Consider the following 23,375-nt stretch of genomic DNA (forward strand, 5'->3'; position numbering starts at 1 on the left):
GTCAGATTCGAACTGCCAAATTGCAGTCAGCCGGCTGTCAGCAGAAGTATCCTGCAGTACTGCATTCTAACTACTGTGCCATCTTAATCATCTTAATCATCAAGAACGGATGGCCAACATGCCCTAGATTCAGTGAGAAGGTAGATAGGCATGGATGTGAATCGGTACAACTTCATGATCTCATAACAGCCACCCAGTGTCTCCCCTTATACCACTCACTGGCTATAGCTGTGCATGCATGTTTTCCCACATTTTCTTATTAACATTTTATATCTAATTATAGGTAGTCCTCAATTTATGACCTCAACTGAGCCCAACATTTCTGTTGCTAAGTAAGATATTTATTAAGTGAGTTTTGCCCATTTTACTACCTTTCTTGATGCATTTGCTAAGTGAATCGCTGCAGTTGTTAAGTTAGTAACATGATTGTTCAGTGAATCTGGCTTCCCCATTGATTTTGCTTGTCAGAAGGTCACAAAAGGCGATCACATGATCCTGGGACACTACAATGATCATAAATGTGAGTCAGTTCCAGAGCGTCTGAATTTTGATCATGTGAGCATGAGGATGCTGCAATGGTCATAGTGTGAAAAGTGGCCATAAGTCACTTTTTTCAGTGCTGCAACTTTCAACCATCACTAAATGAACTATCAGGGACGACCTGTGATGCATCCATTAGTTGGAAACCCTAAATCAAATACAATACAGGTCTCTCAGCCTACTTCATGAGGTTGTTAAGGTGGAAAAAACTGGAGGAGGAAGAGTTATGCATTGCCTTGGGCACATCTCTTAGAGGAAAGAAAAGTTGCCCTGGTTTAATTAAACTACTGTTACTGTTGACCCAGACAAAGCCAGGAGAGGGAACCCTGTTTTGTTTAGAACAGTGCTTAAAAAGGAATTCCTGTAAATTTCTTCCATCCCCAAGCTGCATATTGAAACCAGAGTGTTTACAATTAGGTACTATTTTTTTAAAAAAAGAAAACGATTTAGGTTTGTTATTAGAACATTATTGATTTTTTTTCTTCTGCCTTCACTTATTTGTAGCCTATTGAATTGATGTATTGTAGTTATAAATATGATTTCACTTATTTGTAGCCTATTGAATTGATGTAGTTATAAATATTTTATTGCTGTGCTTCATGATTTTTGCTGTCTCAAAGAATGCATTTGTGAAATTTTAACATCTAAAGTCATGTATATAAAGAAAACCAGATGGGAAAAATCAAAATAGCATGGGACAAAAACTAGACAATTATAAAAAAACAAACTGAAACAGACATGTTTTTACTTGCTTACGAGGGGCTTAAAAAGTGAAGCTGAATTAATTGCATAGAAAGCGAGTTCTACATCATTAGCCGATGACTTCTGGGCCAAACTTATTTTCCCATATGATAAAATTAGAGCAGGGAAATAGATATCTCTGGGTCCTATGACTCATTGGGGAGGGTGAAATGTAAAACAAAATATTTAATCCAAATCTAAATCACAAAATTTTAAATATAAGGATAGAAAACTAGTTTCGGTGTATCAAAGAGATAAGGTACATACATAAAAAAGCTTGCTAAGTAGTAAATCTGCAAAATTCTGCATTACAATAGCTGAAATTGCTATACCATAGTAATCTTCAGAAACAGATAGCATAGACTGCATTGTAATAGTTCTGATTAGGTCCAAGGATGCTGAACAGGCTTAGCAAATAAAGGTAAAAATTTTAAAATGTAGTGTAGGAATTTAGCACCCACCCCCCTCCTAGAAGAATGAAATATTTTAGAAAATATTTAAAAGGCAGAATATATTTCCCTGGATGAGAAATGGAGAAACATGTTTTAAAGACAAAGCAACTTCCTGACTCCCCCCCACCTTTGCCAATGGGCCATTAAAGCCTCAGCTAAGCTCATTCATTTCCCCCCATCTTTGTCAATCATCATCTGCATCATAATAGAACCCATCTAGCAACTGAAACTCACCACATGGCACCTGGGAAGATTACATCAGCCAGCAAGGCTAGCTAAGACCCCCACCCCCTGGGAGTCTGACAGCCAATCAGGGTACTCTTCCTGTGCCCCAGAAAGTTCAAACTCAGAAAAAGCATAAAACCAGGGAGCACACAGGATCTCAGCCCTTTTCTGTTGAGGAACTCAAGCCATGTGATCCTGACCACCATTAAACCATCTTTCCAAGCAGCCTCCATGTTTCCAGTGTCTTTGTCCCCACTTGGAACTGAACCCAGATGGATATTTCTTCCAACAGTAGGTTGGACTGGATAATCATACTAAATGAAGGCAGAGCTAAGACCCCCCCACAACAATGGCACCATGGATAATTCTATATAAAGAGAAACTGACCAGAGTATTAATGACTGGGTCATATGCATGATTTAAGCTTATGATATTGATTCTTCGACATAGCATTGCACAAGAGCCAGCCAGTATAGTTTATAATACCCGTTTTTGTGCTCAACATTTTGTATAAATACATATACAGAGTATGGAAGATGATCTTGAAAAGATTGGTTGTGAAAGGAAAAAAACATAGTTTAACTCAAAACAAGGAATCTATGGAGATTCTCAGTCACCCAGGTCATGGTTGTCCCAAAAGTGCTTTTTTCAAGAGGCAACTGGACTTTCTGGTTTTTTTCTTGAAGACGTTTTGCTTCTCATCTTCTTCTTGCTTTTTGGGTAAGAAGCTTCTTGGATGAGAAGCGTCTTCAAAGAAAAACAAGAAATTCCAGTCGCTTCTTGAAAAAAGCACCTTTGGGTCTGTTGGAAGAAATATCCATCTGGGTTCAGTTCTTTTTCTGAGCTTTGACCTTTCTGGGGCACAGGAAGAGTATCCTGATTGGTTGTCAGACTCCCAGGGGGTGGGGGTCTTAGCTAGCCTTGCTGGCTGTCTCTCAAGCTTGCTTGAGCCTTGCCATGTGGTGAGTTTCAGTTGTATTGTGTTGCAAATCATGGGGGGATTGAGTGAGCTTGGTTGAAGCCTTAATTGCCCATTGACAAAGGTGGGGAGAATGAGTGAGCTTAGCTGAGGCTTTTAATGGCCCATTGACAAAGGTGGGGGGGAGTCAGGAAGTTGCAGGGAGCTCCTTTGTCTTTAAAATATGTTTCTCCATTTCTCATCCAGGAAGGTATAATATTCTGCTTTTTAAAATATTTCCTAGAATATTTCATTCTTCTAGGAGGGGGGTGGGTGCTAAATTCCTACAGGTCAAAACAGGGAGATATGCGATAAGGAGATAAGGTGAACACCTCCCTAATTCATGGGGGGAGTAAAGCATTATCAGACTTGCAAGATTCTGTTATTGTAGCCAATAATAATAAAAGCAGCTTGAGCTTTCTTGTACAGCTGATTTATTTGGTCTGCATGGTGGGGCTCACATCTAGCCAATTGGGGTTTATTCAGTAAAGTATATTATACAAGGAAAGATTAATGACCATAATTAAACTTTCAAAGAAAAACATTACTGAGGTGAAGAAAAGAGACAGACTGCTGTCTGAGTGAGTAGATTCTACCATTCTATAAAATTCATGATGTTCAGTTAAGAGCCTTTTTCAATAATGTTTTTTTTTTTTACATTTATACCCCGCCCTTCTCCGAAGACTCAGGGCGGCTTACAGTGTATAAGGCAATAGTCTCATTCTATTTGTATATTTTTACAAAGTCAACTTATTGCCCCCCCAACAATCTGGGTCCTCATTTTACCTACCTTATAAAGGATGGAAGGCTGAGTCAACCTTGGGCCAGGCTTGAACCTGCAGTAATTGCAGGCTTTGTGTTCTTAATAACAGGCTTTACCAGCCTGAGCTAAACCGGCCCTTTTAAAGTAATACTTGACTGTTTTGAACCAATTTCCCCTGGCTTTTTCTACTTTAAAGTATTTCTTGCAAGATCTACAATCAGACCAGTTTTCAGTGGTGGAATAATAAAAACAGATGAATTTTATTACACAGGATGGTTGCTTGAGAAAGCAGAAAACTTTTCTTTCTACGGTACATCGCTGCATAACATGTTCTACCATTAGTGTTCTGTCAACAAATTCACTTTGTATGCATCTATAGTATAAGTAGGTTCTCTTTCAAATTTAAGAGTCCTCCTATGTATTTCAAACATAAAGTGAATCTTCTACTGTAGGGCTTATGACTGTATATTTAATATCATTTTTTTTAAAGTAGTTTAACAAAACCCTACCTTGTATGAATCTAAGAATAGACACAAGGCAAATAACAATGAAGTGAAGGGCAATGGCTGCAGAATTAAACAATAAAACAATATTCTTTCAGATTCAAAGGAGAAAACTTGTAAAACAAAAGTATGTGAATAAACTTATACTTATTCAGGCTCAGGTTTTTCTTTTTTTTTCTCTTCCATCATAAATAAAGGTCCCTATCCTAAGGACACCATAAGTAAAGGTCCATATCCCAAGGACTGAACAGAAAGCTGTCAAATGATTATTCTTTTCGAGACAGCTTGAGTCATTATGGTTCCCATTAATTGTTTAGTCCAGAGACTTCCCACGAAACATTGTGTTTCAACAGTGATACATCTATGTGAGGAGTGGGAACCAAGGCAGATACAACTTCTTGGTGTTCCCCATTCCTCTTGACAATATGTCTTCTTAACACTTAGGATTCAAATTGTGTGAATGACTGAATGAAATACGTTTTTATGTCTAATTGCTTTATTTGGTGCTAAGAGAGAGGGAATGAAATGAAAAAGATTTATTGATGAATAAAAATCATATTGACCTGGGCTTGAAAAGCATTTTGCAGCAGAAATTTCAAGTAATGTTAGGAGCTAACTCTTTGGAAGAACTACCTTGTATTTCAGAGAGCAAACTTCCTAACATACTCGCTAGCGCAGCTGCCGTATACAGTCACAATTGCTATCATCCAGCTGTCTCTCATGTCAACGTTGCTCAAAATATAATGGTCATCTGAGTAAGCTAGGCAGAAGGAAAAATAATAAATCAGAGGTAGTAATTTGCAAAGGGCTTCTTAGATAGGATAGTTGTAGGTACTTTGAAGCAAGAAGGGATCAATCTAGAATCTGATCTAAGGAAAATAACAAAATTAAATTATGAAGGACCAAAATGTAGTCGTATTTCTTTTGTTTAACATAACATAACATAACATCAGAGTTGGAAGGGACCTTGGAGGCCTTCTAGTCCAACCCCCTGCCCAGGCAGGAAACCCTACACCATCTCAGTCAGATGGTTATCCAACATTTTCTTAAAAATTTCCAGTGTTGGAGCATTCACAACTTCTGAAGGCAAGTCGTTCCACTTATTAATTGTTCTAACTGTCAGGAAATTTCTCCTTAGTTCTAAGTTGCTTCTTTCCTTGATCAGTTTCCACCCATTGCTTCTTGTTCTACCCTCAGGTGCTCTGGAGAACAGCCCAACTCCCACTTCTCTGTGGCAGCCCCTGAGATATTGGAACACTGCTATCATGTCTCCCCTAGTCCTTCTTTTTGTTAAACTAGACATACCCAGTTCCTGCAACCGTTCTTCATATGTTTTATCCTCCAGTCCCTAATCATCTTTGTTGCTCTTCTCTGCACTCTTTCTAGAGTCTCAACATCTTTTTACATCGTGGCACCAAAACTGGATGCAATATTCCAAGTGTGGCCTTACCAAGGCATTATAAAGTGGTACTAGCACTTCACGTGATCTTGATTCTATCCTCTGTTTATGCAGCCCAGAACTGTGTTGGCTTTTTAACAGCTGCTGCACACTGCTGGCTCATATCTAGATGGTTATCCACTAGGACTCCAAGATCCCTCTCACAGGTACTACTATTGAGCAAGGTACCACATATACGGTACTGGTGCATTTTGTTTTTGGCCTAAATGTAGAACCTTACTTTTTCACTGTTGAATTTCATTTTGTTAGATAGCGCCCAATGTTCAAGTCTGTCAAGATCTTTCTGTAACTTGAGCCTATCTTCTGGAGTGTTGGCTATTCCTGCCAGCTTGGTGTCATCTGCAAATTTGATGAGTTCCCCATCTATCCCTCGTCCAAGTCATTGATGAAGATGTTGAAGAGTACTGGGCCTAAAACAGAGCCTTGGGGTACTCCACTGCATACTTCCTCCATGTGGATGTAGTTCCGTTGAGGACTACACGTTGAGTGCGGTTGGTCAGCCAGTTACGAATCCATCTGGTGGTGGTGCTGTCTAACCCACATTTTTCTACTTTATCTAGTAGTAGGTTATGGTCTACTTTATCAAATGCTTTACTGAAGTCCAAGTAAATTATATCAACAGCATTCCTCTGGTCTACTAATTTTGTCATTTTGTCAAAGAATGCGATAAGATTAGTCTGGCATGATCTGTTTTTGACAAACCCATGTTGGCTTTTGGTTATTACTTTGTTTGCTTCTAGGTGTTCGGTGATTCGTTGCTTGATTATCTTTTCCAGAATCTTCCCCGGTATTGAGGTCAGACTGATAGGTCTGTAGTTTCCTGGATCTGTTTTTTTTCCTTTTTTGAAGATGGGAACTACATCAGCTCTTTTCCAGTCCTCTGGCAGCTCCCCTGTGCTCCAGGATCTTTGAAAGATATAGTTCAGTGGTTCTGAGATCACGTCTGCCAGTTCCTTCAGAACCTTGGGGTGTAGTTTAGTGGGATTACAGTTGGTGCTAGGATATATAAGAAATTCTCTAAACACTTAACAGAATTACAACATAGTTTGAGGTGACACTATAGAAAAGAAAATGGGGGATGATATTGGATATCATATTTAAAATGCAGCATTCCAATACTTGGAATTCTCAGTCTTTAAATATATTACAATAATACATTTTATATATTGCATGTGTAATAATTTTGGAACATCCTGTCACCAAAAAAAAGCATCCTTTAATCTTCTATTTCTCAAAGTATCTTAACAATCTTACCTAAATGTTTTACCTTGCAGTAAAAGCTATAACTTTGTTTGAAACAATGTGCTTTTGTTGTTTCTCGATTATTCCCCTTTTTTCAGTGGAAGATTTTAAATTTTCTTTTGAGACAGATGGAAAAGTAATGTATCTTGGGTTCACAATACTTTAATGTAAAATGAAACAAACAAAATGTTAAAAAGTTATAATATTTATGTACGTAGTTACTTACCAAGGACACCTAAATTATATTAAAGTAACCAAAATATCTTTACAATCCCTAAGGCATGTCACAATTTTTGAGCACCCCTAATGTTTGGAAATTGAAAGCTGAAAAATTTGGCACGCCCTACAATATACCGTATATATGTTTTCCATTCCAAAAGCATATATTTGCATGGTAAATAATTATTTGGAAAATGTGTACAGGAAAAATAAGCCACAAAAATAGCAACATGTTTAAACAGAGGCATAGAGCAAATCAAAAGGACCCACAAGTCAAAGCAAGCCATTATTATAGGTAATTCAGAATGCAGAACAAAGTATTAAAACGTCAGTTCTTCTTTCATTTATTAAATAGCCAAAGGCAACATACATTTCAATTTCAAACATTTAATATTGTATTACCCTTTTTGATTATCCTTATGAAAGTTTGAGGTGAAAATATATCAAACTTAACTATAATTTAAATACAATGATTTATTTCTCCATAGTAGGGAATTTTGTAGAGAGATAATTTAAGTGTCTGTTGTCTGCTTTTGCTGAGCAAATTCAAGGCACCTGGAAAAGAATGAACAGATTGTATATTTACAAAAATAATATGGAATTGATGTGTTATGCATATTCTAAGAGCTTAATTTCTGCCAATGTATCAACTAGAGAGAATATTTGATATATATCTATATATTTATATCTCTATCTATCTATCTTGAAATTAGATAAATGCATACACGCTACTGATTATTGATCATAGATATTTTGTTTTATTAATTAGCACTAAATATAGACTTGGTTATCACATGTACTGTACATGCAGAAAATTCTTATGTAAACCATTGCATATAAAATGGATGTCAGTGTAAAGCAGCCCGATATTCTTTCTATAAAATTGCCATGAACTCATCTTGTAATTAGCCCATTGAGTTAAAATTCAGATCAGTTCAGTGGGATAACAAGGCAAACAACAGTGATTTAATTAAATAGAAGAAATAATATATAATATATAATATTATAAAATATAATATAGCATGAAATTGCTTTTCAATTTGTTTGATTTCCATAGGTCTATCACCAGATAATTAAATTTCACCCTAAGATCTCCACTAGATCCTGACATGTGTTGCTACTCTCCATCTGATGGAAAATAAGGATAGGCCTTGGAATACAATCTCTGGCTATTTCTGGTCTATCTTATTCTACCTTTCTTATTTTCAAACAATTCATAATGCAAAAACTACTTTATATTTTTGTGCCTCTCTTTGCAGCTAGTTTTTCTCTATATAATTATGTAATATATTGCTCTCATCCTCATTTATTATAGTACTGTCTTGTATGTATATTTTCGTTTCATCTATAGCTTTATCACATCATCATTCTATACTTGCCACTAGTAGAATTCTACAGAACCTCTGCACTCTGGAACATACTGTAATTCTTATTCTATATAGAATATATATAAAATAATTAAACTAAAAGATATAGGGTCTCTTGCTTGAGCAGGGGGTTGGACTAGAAGTCTCCAAGGTCCCTTCCAGCTCTATTCTATTCTATTCTATTCTATTCTATTCTATTCTATTCTATTCTATTCTATTCTATTCTATTCTTTTTTTTATTTATTTGCATTTATATCCCGCCCTTCTCCGAAGACTCAGGGCGGCTTACATTATGTCAAGCAATAGTCTTCATCCATTTGTATATTATATACAAAGTCAACTTATTGCCCCCAACAATCTGGGTCCTCATTTTACCTACCTTATAAAGGATGGAAGGCTGAGTCAACTTCGGGCCTGGTGGGACTTGAACCTGCAGTAATTGCAAGCAGCTGCTGTTAATAACAGACTGTCTTAGCAGTCTGAGCCACCAGAGGCCTATTCTATTCTATTCTATTCTATTCTCAACGTTGAAAATTAGTTGCTGAATGTGATAACAGTGGTACATACAAATAAATTGAGTGCATAATGAAGATGTCTGAGTAACCAAAGAGTAGACAAGAGTATTTGATATTTCATTGATTATTTTATACTTATGGAAAAATGATATAAGGAGTATTTATAGTAATGGTAAAGGGGTGATAATTGGGGATGTAAAATATATGTTTAAGAATGAAGGCAATATATGTTTACCTTTAAATACAGATGATACCAAACGGTTGGTTGGAAACCCAGATGATTTGCAGTGAAAGTTAGATAGATTGTATCATGCAACAAGGGCAATAGATCTAAAAATTAAATGTAACAAAGAAGGTAATTTATGTTGGACAGGAAAAATGGAACAAATAATAGTAAATTATACATAAATGACAACATGCTTTGGTCACTGCAAGAGCATCCTTGCTACAGTTGTGGTATCTCCTTAAGGAATTATATTTTTCTTGCGTTTGTATAACAATTGCATAGGGTCAAGAAATGCCTATTTCCAGAGCTCTTCAGAGTTCCTGTACCCATATTGCTACCAAGTAAGCCCAGAAAAATAGCTGCCAATAGGTGCACCAAGGATGTCTATGGTGCACATTTGCTGCTTTAGATCTGAAATCTATGCACTTCTACTTCTGCAGTTGTGAGAATTTGCTATTTCCAGATTAACATAAATGTACAGTATGTTGAATATGGTAGGATGGGTTACTTAAGAAATACAGTATGTATGGTAAAACCTGAAGAGAATGAATGTGTCAAGAATGAATGTGTCAAGAATGAACCATCAAGAATGAATGTGTATTGAATGAATGTGAACTGAATACAAATAAGTCACCAGGACAAAATAAGTATGTATGTCAATGTAGTTTGGTTTTTAAAGATAATAAATGAAAATTAAATCATGAAACAAGCACATAGAGGAAGAGTGAATAGATTGAGACAAAGGAGAAGAACAAGAATATTGTGGTTGGTTGAGGTTGCAGAGATACTGAAAAAGAAAAAGGTAAGAAGAACAATATATGTAGTGATGCATGGATAAGATGGAAGCAATGATAACTAGTTAGACAAGAGAAATGGAGAGCTATACAATATGATATACGTGTAAAATATATTTAGCTATATTTCTTTTGCTTTTTCTCATGCCTTCAGTTTCAGTGCTCACTATCTTTAACTCCTTTTCTATGTGTTTGTGTAATGTATGGTTTATCTCACAAGGAATATCTATGGGTGCACACAAATCATTGCAGAAAGGTTTGTCTCCTACAGCAAAGTGTTGGGGGAGGAACAATTTGAGATGAGCAGAGCTGAGAAGATGACCATTACTGCTGATTAAAAACCAAGCCTACCAAAGTCTTACTGAATGAAGTGTAATTAAGTAGTAATATAGCTATGCTTTGAGAGACTGACAGTTCTATTCTGAATCCCAAATGGATTATCCCAATTTAGTAAATAGAGTATCTTGCAGAGGCGCCATAAAAATGTGATCATTAGCCACACTCATTGTTCATTTAAAGTTCTTCTGGACACCACCATAGATAGGCAGAGGGCAGCTCTTATTTTATTACAGGTATCTGAATGATTTGCCTGTTATTGTTCTTTTCCTTAATAATAACACTAAAACCACACTGTTTATAAGAAGAACAAATCATAGTAGATTCTGGTACAGAAGTGCTTGGTGCTCCTTTCAGTCTTGGAACCCGAAGGAAAATATTTCATGAAAGACTCATGTAATTTCCTGACTGGAGATTCCCAAGATCTTGTAAAAAAAAAAAAGTACATTCCACAAAGCCTGTTATAGAATAGAATAGAATAGAATTTTTATTGGCCAAGTGTGATTGGACACACAAGGAATTTGTCTTGGTGCATACGCTCTCAGTGTACATAAAAGAAAAGATACGTTCATCAAGGTACAACATTTACAACACAATTGATGGTCAATATATCAATATAAATCATAAGGATTGCCAGCAACAAGTTATAGTCATACAGTCATAAGTGGAAAGAGATTGGTGATGGGAACGATGAGAAGATTAATAGTAGTGCAGATTCAGTAAATAGTTTGACAGTGTTGATGGAATTATTTGTTTAGCAGAGTGATGGCCTTCGGGAAAAAATTGTTCTGGTGTCTAGTTGTTCTGGTGTGCAGTGCTCTATAGCGTCGTTTTGAGGGTAGGAGTTGAAACAGTTTATGTCCAGGATGCGAGGGGTCTGTAAATATTTTCACGGCCCTCTTTTTGATTCGTGCAGTATAAAGGTCCTCAATGGAAGGCAGGTTGGTAGCAATTATTTTTTCTGCAGTTATAATTATCCTCTGAAGTCTGTGTTTTTCTTGTTGGGTTGCAGAACTGAACCAGACAGTTATAGAGGTGCAAATGACAGACTCAATAATTCCTCTGTAGAACTGAATCAGCAGCTCCTTGGGCAGTTTGAGCTTACTGAGTTGGCGCAGAAAGAACATTCTTTGCTGTCCTTTTTTAATGATGTTTTTGATGTTAGCTGTCCATTTGAGATCTTGCGATATGATAGAACCTAGAAATTTGAAGGTTTCTACTGTTGATACTGTGTTGTCTAGTATTGTGAGAGGTGGAAGTATGGAAGGGTTTCTCCTAAAGTCTACCACCATTTCTACAGTTTTGAGTGTGTTCAGTTCCAGATTGTTTTGGTTGCACCACAAGGCTAGTCATTTGACCTCTCGTCTATATGCGGATTCGTCATTGTCTCAAACGAGACCAATCACTGTTGTGTCATCTGCGAACTTCAGTAGCTTAACAGCTGGATCATTGGAGATGCAGTCATTGGTATACAGAGAGAAGAGAAGTGGGGAGAGCACACAGCCTTGGGGGGGCCCTGTGCTAATTGTACAGGTATTTGATGTGATCTTGCTTAGCTTCACCTGCTGCTTCCTGTTTGTTAGGAAGCTTGTGATCCACTTATTAAAACACAGCTGCCTGCAATTACTGCAGGTTCTAGTCCCACCAGGCCCAAGGTTGACTCAGCCTTCCATCCTTTATAAGGGAGGTAAAATGAGGACCCAGATTGTTGGGGGGGCAATAAGTTGACTTTGTATATAAATATACAAATAGAATGAGACTATTGCCTTACACACTGTAAGCCGCCCTGAGTCTTCGGAGAAGGGTGGGATATAAATGTAAAAAAAAAAAAAGTCTGACTGTGAGACTAACACACAGCATTTCATAGTGATTGCGTGAATTGGGATAAAGAAAACATTGAAACCTCTTAACTAGTCAAATCTTCTGTTTCTTATGAATATCTAGCATATCATGTTAATTCTAGTATCAGATATTCTAAAGCATCTAAAATATCATCATCGTTGTTGTTGCTGTTGTTGTTGTTGTTGTTGTTGTTGTAGAACTTTAATGATCATTTAGGAGATCCGATTGAAAGGTGCAAATTCCATTCCAGACTCCTTTGCTTTTGTTGTTCTGTTCTTCCTCTTTGCTGACTTCATTGGCTCTGCCTTCCTTCACTCCCTCTCTCCAGTCCAATGATAATTGTAACTCTTCCCCCCATCCCCCACTTTCCAGTTCAACCTTATTAGCTATTTTGGAAGAAGAGGCCTTTGAGGACTGTTGGTGTCTCCATGGCAGCAGGCCAATAATATACCAGATGACAAATTAGGTGGGTGAACAGTTGAAGTGGATTAAGTGCCTGCCTTTGTATAACCCACCGTGATCCTGTTTCATCCCATCAAAGTGAAACCAAGCGTGCAGCAGCAAAACACATATATATTTTAGTCCTCCTGTTACTAAATTATTGAGTTATTTAAACTAAACAAACATGTCCATGTTTGTAGGACCTTACATTTGGGGCCTACTAGCTTTCTGTCACACAGAAATTCCTAAGCATACTGTTCAAATGTTTTTCAGAAGTTATTTGGCTACAATTCTCAGTTGCCATTCTGTTTGGCTTGTATTCCACTCTATCTTTCCTTTTATAAATCTCTGCCTATGACCAATTTATTTGGGGACTGGTCCACTACATTTTGCTAAGCAAAGCAGCTACAAAAACATAATGTGTTATGACCACAATTGAGCCCAACATTTCTGTTGTTAAGTGAAACATTTGTTACATGAATTTTGACTATTTTACGACCTTTCTTGCCACAGTTGTTAAGTGAATCACTGCAGTTGTTAAATTAGTAACTCGATTTTTAAGTGAATCTGGCTTCCCCATTGCCTTTGTTTGTCAGAAGGTTGCAAAAGGGGATCACATGACTCCAGAACACTGTAATGGTCATAAATACGAATCAGTTGCCACATATCTGAATTTTGATCACATGACCATGAGGACGCTGCAATGGTTGTAAGTGTGAAAAATGGTCATAAGTCACTTTTTTCAGTGCCATTGTAACTTCGAATGGTCATTAAATGAACTGTTGTAAAACGAGGATTTTCTGTCCTAGGTTGCAGTTTTTGAGTCCCACCTAGCTACTTCACTGGCATCTCTTAAATCTTGGGCTTGTTGGGTGAATCAAATTTGGAATATCTGCTTGGTGATCTGCATTGAGGGATCTGCTATATTCGCATCCTAAAATCAAGGTAATGAGTTTGCATTTGTTACATAAGAAAATGGTAGCTCACTGTAGATTTTGAAGGAAGTGGACATTTCTGAGATTATAGAGCTGCATCAGTCTTGGGCAAGACCCATAGTTTAATCCAGAACATCTGGTTGGTATGCAAAAAAAAGTCTCAGTTTCAATCCCTGGCACCTCCAACATAGATTAGGAAATAGTATTGTTTGAAAACCTGAAGTGAAGAAATACCAAATTTACTTTTGATCTTAAGAAAAGTGTCAGCTCACTAAACTTGGAAAGGAGAACTATTGGAGAAGAAATGGTTGAAAGAGATTTTGTTTTGCAATGTTTGCAGTGTTCTTGCAGAAGAACATCTTAGGATAAAGACAAAAAAAAACCCTCTTGTCATCTGATTGTCTAGTTTTAGTTAATATAAAACACAAGTTTTAGTTGACAATAAATACAAAATGCATTTGGCATTTATATATTGTTCCTTGTTATATATTTTTCTTTTTCCCCCTTCACTTTGATATATTGTGCTTATCTTGTACGCTGTCCAGAGTCATACAGATTTCAACAAATACTGTAAATAAATACTGTAAATATAAAATCTTTAATTCTAAGTATGATCATCCTAGCCTGCTCCTATCTAGAAGGTGGTATGCCATCAACATATTCTCCCATAAATTTCTGTTCCAATTCTAGATCTTTAATTTGTCCCATGTCTCCTTACTTGCATTAAATCAGTGGTCCCAAACCTGTCCAGCTGTGTGGACTGATGGGAGAGGGGGAGGGAGTGATTCACACAAATAGCGTTTCAAATGTACGCAAGAGTATCTGCTGCTTATATAAATGGAGCTGTGCGCTTTCGCATCCCAGTTCCAAATGGGCCATGACCCTGGGGGTGGGGACCCCTGCCTTCGATTGATCTTTATGAGGGCTTAAACCACTTGGATTGCTTTCTTATGGCTAAGAATATAATCTGAATCAGTAACTGCCATTTTCAATTAGTATCCAAGAAACTTTAGGATTGAACAATTAATGTGGTTTCATATTCTGGTGCTAATAAAAAGGGTGTTTCACTGCTAAGCTTAATTCTACAAACATCACTGAGCCTTATTAAGAAAACATATGGAGATAGATTAATAAACATGCAGATTGCCATTTAACCAGTCTGACTGGCTTATTTATTTATTTAAACTATTGATAGCCCACCCACTGTTCAGAAGATCTTGCAGAGTATTGCCATTTATAAGGCAAGTTTAGCTGTTATGTTTACCTGTTCAAATTTAAACCCTAGAAAGTGACTGTCAATTTCGCCAATTCTCTATATTCTTGAGTTCTTTTTCCACATCAGTTTGCCTTTTGACTTTTTGGTTTCTATCTGTTATTACTGCCATTTGAACTGACCTTTATAGCATTGTTCTTTTTAATTATTCTATACAGCATTTGTGCCATCTGTTAAATTACAGTTGTTTAAAAGTGACCAGGTTTTTCCCCATTTAAACATATGATTGAGAAGCTAAACACAGAAACAGAAAGCACAGCTCCAGAAAGGAAGCTTAAAATGAAAGCCAATTTATAAATAATTCTCTATTTTAGGGTGATGGCTGGCTGATTGCTTTTACTTAGTGTTATCTTTCTCAGATCTTATGAATGAAAAAGAGACATATTTTCTCTTTCAGGCTAACAATGAGGCTAACTCTTTCAGGCTAACAATAACAACCCTGCTAAAATGTAATCTCTCTCAGCTAAGAACTATACAGGGCTGTGCCTGTAGCTGTCATAGGGAACAAAGAGAAATCACAATAAACAATGAGGCAAATTTGATCTGACAAATCTAGGCTGTGAAAAGTTTTCTACAACTCTTTTCTGTCATCCAATGGAACCAAGAGCTCCACCTCTGGGAGGGTGCCTCTCTGGGGATTTGATGCAGGTAATAGAATTTATGTTAAAATGCCTAACAAGTTCAACATCTAACAACTGGAAGGCTCACTACACACAGAGAGAAGAGTAAGTGTATGTACAACCATGCAAACAAATATATTGAGGATATTCAATTGATTAAAGTTGCTTGGAACAACTCTATCTGGCAAGGTAGAAAGGCAAGAATTAGGCTGAAATTATTACAAGACTCTACCCATAGAGGAGGTTTTGGGTTGCCAAACTGGGCATAATACAGTCAAGCAGCTGCCCTTACTTGGCTCAAAGAGGTATAAATAAAGAGGTGTAATGTAGACAATAGAAACATATTTAACATTAATAGAGTTGGAAAGGACCTTGGAGGTCATCTAGTCCAACCCCCTGCTCACACAGGAGACCTGTACTGGGGATTGGAACTGCTGAACTGCCGACCTTTCTGATTGACAAGCTCAGTATCTTAGCCACTGAGCCACCTAATCAGGCTTATATATTATATTTACATAATATAACATACCAAGTCTGGCATTTCCCAAAAGTAAGCCATTGATTCAGCAAAAAGTAACATGGCAAATCACAGCCAATGATTGCTTCTTGGATACCTACCACTATTTTATTCATGTGCAATAGTTACATCTTGGTTATTTCACATTTTTATTAAAAACAAAATTAAAATAAATGGGATCAGCGGCACTGCAAATTGGCTGGAAAAAAAATCCAAACTTTTTTTTTATACCTTTTATGTGTATCCCCGAGAACAAAATAGAGCACAAATTGCCCTGTTTTGTAGCTGCACCTTGGGAAATCAGAAGGAGGGATTATTTCATCAGTCCAGATTACATGACGTGTAAGACTGTGTTAGGTAAGTAAACTGATGACAAGCCAGGAATAGAAGTTGTGGCTAAGATGATCCTCCATGCTCTGGAGGTCACACTTGGCTTAGCCACATGCTGGATTAAGCTACCAAGTGAACAGCCCATGGATCTTATAGTTATCCATTGGCAGATTGGTAATAGATTGAAAAAAATACGTAGACTATTTTCCATGTGTGATTGCACTTGTTTCCCAAAATGCAATTACTATTCAGAAGCTTTATGACACACACCACACAATATCCACACTTCTTAGAAAATGAGCATAAACTACATCTTTCATAACTTTGAGAAAAGTAGGAGATATGATAAAGGACTTGTCACTAAACTGAGCATCTCAACACAGAATGATGGAGACATGACATGTGACAGTTGGGAGGTGGTTATTGATCCCAAGCAGAGAAACATATTTAATCTAACAGCCCATCTGTACTTCAGTGGAAATCAGGAGTACCTAAGATAAAAACCTTTGCCTGAGCTCACACTTTTCAATGGCATGTATGATAGTTCAGCTGTACATATTCTGCCTTTAATCTGGACCTTTCTCTAACAATGTGTATATTCTGGGTCTATCAGACTCATGCCAATACTTGCAATTCTGGAACAGTTTGCCTCAATTCTGAGTGGATCTTGGCCTTTACTGTGCTAATTTCTAAACTTTAGACTTGGCTTCAGATTTTAATTGCCTTGTTAAACTGTACAGGATACCCATGGTGACTAGAGTTGACAGTTTGATGGGATATTACCAGGGGTGAAATCCAGCAGGTTCTGACAGATTCTGGAGAACTGGTAGCAGAAGTTTTGAGCAGTTAGGAGAAACGGCAAATACCACCTCTGCCTGGCCCCAGAGTGGGGTGGGAATAAAGATTTTGCAATATCCTTCCCCCAGGAGTGGGGAGGGATGGGGATTTTGCAGTATCCTTCCCCTGCCATGCCCACCAAGCCACATCATGCCCACCAAGCCACGCTCACAGAACCAGTAGTAAAAAAATTTGGATTTCACCACTGGATATTACATATGTGTAGGGTAGAATAAGACACAATGTTTCCCAGTATGGATAGCTACAATGTATTTCAATTAACAGTAAATTGCTGTAATTATTTCTATATTTATATACAGTGCACATATAAATGACCCAGCTTGGTGTAATGGTTAAGGCATCAGGGTAGAAACCAGACGATTGGGAGCTCTAGTCTTGCCTCTGGCATGAAAACAAATGGGCCGATCACACCTTCTCAACCCTAGGAAACAGGCAATGGCAAACTGAAAATCTTGCCAAGATTTTTATGCCCACAGGTACATAAGTGTACCTGCGTGCCTACCATACCTGTCTTAATATTCCTTTTTACTTACTTTTTTCAGGTATCCAAATTATCTTTATACTTTTACCTGTTATATATGATTGACTGACTGACTGACTGACTGACTGACTAAATAAATAAATAGTCCAGGCAGTTGCCAGGAATCAATACTGACTCAAAATTAAAAATACCCCCATATATACATAATTCTATGTATACTACCGAAATGTGTTCCCTTATTTCCTTCTTTTTCATAGAAAGAAAGACATTACCTTTGTTTGAAAAATCCAGGGGGGGGGGAACATTTGATGGACGTATGGTCCTCTTCTTGAATTCAGTTCAGTCTGTGCATCACTATAAATCTAAAGTTGTATTTCCTTTTAGCTTGGTCAATACACAAACCAACAGTAGTAATTCGGTTGTTAACTCCAGGCAACACACTATGTATCTAACAGTCATGATGTTTGCCTTCGGCTGGCAGTGAAATATCTTTTCCTCTTGTAATGGATAATATAAAACAATAATCCCCATAGCACTTGTGCCCTGATTTTCTTGCTTGCTCTAAACTACTTAATAAAAAGCAATGGAGAGAAAAAGAGAGGCCCAGACCTTAAAAAAATAGATGAGTAGGGGTTTTAAAAGAATACCTTTTAAAAATACAGCGTGCAATTAAACTGATGACTAGAAAAATAATCTTACACACATTTCATTTACATGTGCCATTAAAGTTAGATTTATATCAAATATAGCCACAGGCATAATACATATAAATATTGTAAGCGTAATGTATAAGTAGTATAGTAGTTGTTACTGAAATATTATCTTTCTACAGGAGTTCATGACAGAATACATGGGAGTGCATTTTTTTTTATCCCCAAACAATCCTTTGAGGTTCATTGAACTGAGAGAGTACTCAGTTTTCCAATGAGTTTCCATGGCTCAGTAAAGAGCTGAACCTAGACCCCTTAGTCTTAGTCCAACAATCACACCAGACGCAAACAAACAGTACCTACAACATGTAAAGTCATGTACATGAGATGGGGAGCTAGGTAGATACATAAATACATGTTAAAAGGTTTTTTTAAAAAAATAGCAACTAGAGGAAGTTAGACATCAATAGCACTGAAATGGCTCAGTCAATAAAAAATATATGCAGTGTCATTTTATATATGAATTGTTACTCTGTCCACAAGAATATAATTACAACTCCTAATGAAATGAAATATTCAGCTTCCAAAATAACTGTCAATGAACTGATACATTAGATCCAAAACTTCATAGGTTCTAGGTGACATTCTTCCCATTAGAGAGTTGCAAAATATAGGTCCATTTTAGGTATCAGGTGATGAGTCAGATCTCTGCCCAAGATCCTAGACAGCAGATACTGGGCAGAGCTATCAATGCTAATTTAATTAGATATGCACTCTAAATTAGCATAGCACATTTTCATTGTTCAGATATTTGCCTTGTTAATATTTTTTTCTGCCAATTCTGACTGGTAGATTTTCAAAATAAAGGACAGGTGTAGAACTAGAAACTCAAATGGCATTATCCAAAAAAGATTTGCGGCAAAGCACTCTCAGTTTATTTTTTATTAATTTATTTTGTCACAACAGTATATATAAGCATAAGCATGAAAGTAACTATATAATATATAAGCATATATATAAACATAAGTATGCAATAACTATATTAATTGGATATAATGAAACAATAGGACAGGAACGGTAGGCACGTTTGTGCTCTTATGCACGCCCCTTAGAGACCTCTTAGGAATGGGGTGAGGTCAATAGTAGACAGTTTTTGGTTAAAGCTTTGGGGATTTTGAGAAGAGACCACAGAGTCAGGTAGTGTGTTACAAGCATTAACAACTCTGTTACAGAAGTCATATTTTCTGCAATCAAGATTGAAGCGGTTAACATTAAGTTTAAATCTATTGTTTGCTCTTGTATTGTTGTGATTGAAGCTGAAGTAGTCTTCAACAGGAAGGACATTGCAATAGATGATTCTGTGAGTTAAACACAGGTCCTGTCGAAGGCGGCGGAGTTCTAAGTTTTCTAAACCCAAGATTTCAAGTCTGGTGGCATAAGGTATTTTGTTGTATTCAAAGGAGTGGAGAATTCTTCTTGTAAAATATTTCTGGACACGTTCAATTGTATTGATGTCTGAAATGTGGTATGGGTTCCAGACAGGCGAGCTGTATTCAAGCATTGGTCTAGCAAATGTTTTATAAGCTCTGGTTAGTAGTGTATTGTTTCTGGAGAAGAAGCTACGTAAGATTAGGTTTACAACTCTTAAAGTCTTTTTTGCGATGTAGTTGCAGTGGGCTTTGGCACTTAGATCATTGGATATGAAAACTCCAAGGTCTTTGACAGGGTGGGGTCATCTGTAAGGTAATATCCATCGAGTTTGTATTTAGTGTTTAGATTCTTTTTTCCAATGTGTAAGACAGAGCATTTGCTGGTTGAGATTTGGAGTTGCCAAGTTTTTGACCATTCTGACATAAAGTCAAGATCTTTTTGAAGGGTAGCTGTATTGTTGGTAGTGTTAAATAGTTTGACATCATCAGCGAAAAGAACACAATTACTTTTAATATGGTCACAGAGTTCATTAATCTATAATATGAAGAGTGTTGGTCCAAGAACACTGCCTTGGGGAACGCCGCTATTGACAGGAACAGGATTTGATAGGGCTGCCTATTTTGACCACTTGTTGTCTGTTTGACAGGAACGCTGATATCCAATTGTGGAGGGGTCCGGAGATGCTGTAGGATTTTAGTTTTAGAAAAAGTTTGACCACTGAGTCAAAAGCTTTACAGAAGTCTATGTAAATTGCATCTATTGTTTTGCCTTGATCAAGATTTGTAGTCCATATGTTTTTGCAGTGAAGAAGTTGTAAGTTACATGATAATTTTTTTTTTAAACCAAATTGTTTATTAGAGAGTAGATTGTTTGTTTCTTCCAATCTCTTCTTAAGCATGAGATTCAGAGGCTAGTGCTACTCAGAATCTGTGCCAGGACTTTCATTTTGAAATGGCTTAAGCTATTTTGTATATTTGAGGGGGACCTGTTTAAATAACATAGTTTATCAAAGAACAGATCGAAATCTTTTGCCGCAAGAACTTGTTATTTTTTATTTGATCATTTGTAATATCTTTTTAAGTGCTACATAAATGTTGATTTATTTTATAATAAAAATAGATGCTTTACAGCAGAAAAGCATCATAAAATCATTAAATTTAATAAGCCTAATTAGTAACTTAGTTAATAAGGCTGAACTGGACTTTTCAGTCTGTATTTATTATGGCATTTGTGCGGCTAGTAGCTACATAGTGGAGGAGTAACCGTGCTATCAAAGTAATACAAAACTAACTGGACAATTAACTTAGCAAAATAGAGGAAGTTTTCTATAAACACACATGTACACACAAACACACTGAATACTTTATTAGGCCAAGTGTCATTTGCGACAGAAGGAATTTCTTCAGTACAGAAGCACAAGTTTTTAGCTAATACAATAAACAGTATCTGACATACATTTCAGTACTGTAATGCTTACATCCTAAAATTTTAGTTCATTTTAATGCTGGCTAAGGAATTATGGGAGTTGAATTCTATATATCTGAAAGCTGCTAAGGTTGAGAAACACTACTTTACAGAATGATTTGTTGTATGACATGCCTATTCAAGAAAAAAAATGGTACTGAAATCAATGGGGCTTACTATTAAATATAAGGATGCATGATAGCATCCAAAGTTATAAATATGCCCAAGAATTTATATATTCTGTTACACCAGGCATCTCCAAACTTGGCACCTTTAAGTCTTGTGGCCTTCAATTCCCTGAATTCCTCAGCCAGACATGCTGTCTGGGGAATTCTGGGAGTTGAATTCTACAAGTCTTAAAGTTGTCAAATTTGGAGACCCCTGTATCACACACCATCATAGGTCTGATTCAGGATACAGGGTGATTTTTGGTTTAAGATTAAAGCAAGGAGAATGGAAGAAATTCAGTACAGCATTTAATATGTATTCAGCCTAAACTAATGTAATACCAAAGAAGCTGTATATGTTAGCCTATGCAAAATCTTTGAAATAAATATTTCACATAGAGCTTGAGTATAAACTAAGAATATTTCTTTTTGAAATATTGAAGCAGGTGGTCTTTTGCAAAGCTAACAGGGCTCTCCATGAGCTATCTGACTTCACATGCTGTCTCAGCAGTATATCCTAGCCCTCCAGACACACAACGCATTATTCAGTACTTGGCTTGACTCACTAGAAGATTCTATGACACAACTGGGGTAGATCAGAATCTCTATCCAATCAGGCTCAATCCTTTATTTGCTTACCCCTAATGGACAGAAGTCTCTTTTGCTCCTCCAGGTGCAAATTCCATCACAGAATAGCGTGGGATAGAAACATTCAGATAATTTGTTGGTCAGAAGTTTGGCAGTCAATGTGCCATGAAGAAATATAGGCCCTGGCTTTTTTTCTAACAGTAGATCACTAAAGTGATGGATCATTTTAGATACTCCAAGTACCTATCTGGCTGGCTATTGTGACAAAGCTGCAAAAGCTCCTTCTTCAAGGAAGGAGAGATAGATATTGTGTTATAGTGATGCAGTTCTTCCCATTCTAGGAAAATGATGAGGGAGAAGACAAGTCCCCCATCCTGAGGTCCATGCATATATAGGCTCTGTATTTACCAAGTTTGATCAATTATACCGGCATTTCATTCCAGCCTCATGAAGCTCAAACCAAGTATTTGGGGGAGAAAGGAGGATTTTTCAAAGTACAGAATGGAATTTGGAGGACAGTCATAAAGTGAGAAATGTTTGGGTTTATGTGGTGAAATATTGGCCTGCTTGTTTTACAAGTCATAAATGTAAGAACTACAAATGTTAAAATGAGAAAAAAATGCCAACCTAACCTATAATAACATGGACTTGCAAAAATTTATAAATTTTTAATCTTCATCTGGTCACTCTGGACCTCTATAAGCATTTGACAAAGTAGACCGTAACCTACTTCTTAGTAAGCTAAAAAATGTCAGATAGATGGCATCACCACCAGATGGATTTGTAACTGGCTAACAAAACACACTCAATGTGTAGTTTTCAATGGAACTACATCTATATGAAAGGAAGAACCTTGGGTCACCCCAAGGTTCCGTTTTAGGCCCAGTACTCCTCAACATCTTCATAAATAATTAAGATGAAGGAATACAAATTTGCAGACACTAAACTGTCAGGAATAACCAATACTCCAAAAGATAGGCTCAAGATCCAGATGGATGTCAACAGACATGAACACTAGGCCCCATCTAACAAAATGAAATTCAATATAGAGAAAAAAAAGGTTTTACACTTAGGCAAGAAAAATCAGATGTACAGATTAGATGAAACTTCGTTCAATAGCAGTACCTGTGAGAGGGATCTTGATGTTCTACTGAACAATCATTTAAATATGAGCCAGCAGGTCAATGCAATCCTAAATTACATTAACAGATGGATAGAATCAAGACCATGTGAAATATTAGTACCACTTTATAAAGCTTTAGTAAGACCATATTTAGAATGCTGCATCCAGTTTTGGTCACCATATTATTAAAAAAAATATAGAGGCTCTGGAAAGAGTGCAGAAAAGAGCAGCAAAGATGATTAGGGAGCTGGAGGTTAAAACATATGAAGAACAGTTGCAGGAATTGGGTTTGTTTAGTCCAGTGAAAAGAAGAAC

The sequence above is a fragment of the Ahaetulla prasina genome, chromosome 1, assembly GCF_028640845.1.
Source record: "Ahaetulla prasina isolate Xishuangbanna chromosome 1, ASM2864084v1, whole genome shotgun sequence".
Taxonomy (NCBI): domain Eukaryota; kingdom Metazoa; phylum Chordata; class Lepidosauria; order Squamata; family Colubridae; genus Ahaetulla; species Ahaetulla prasina.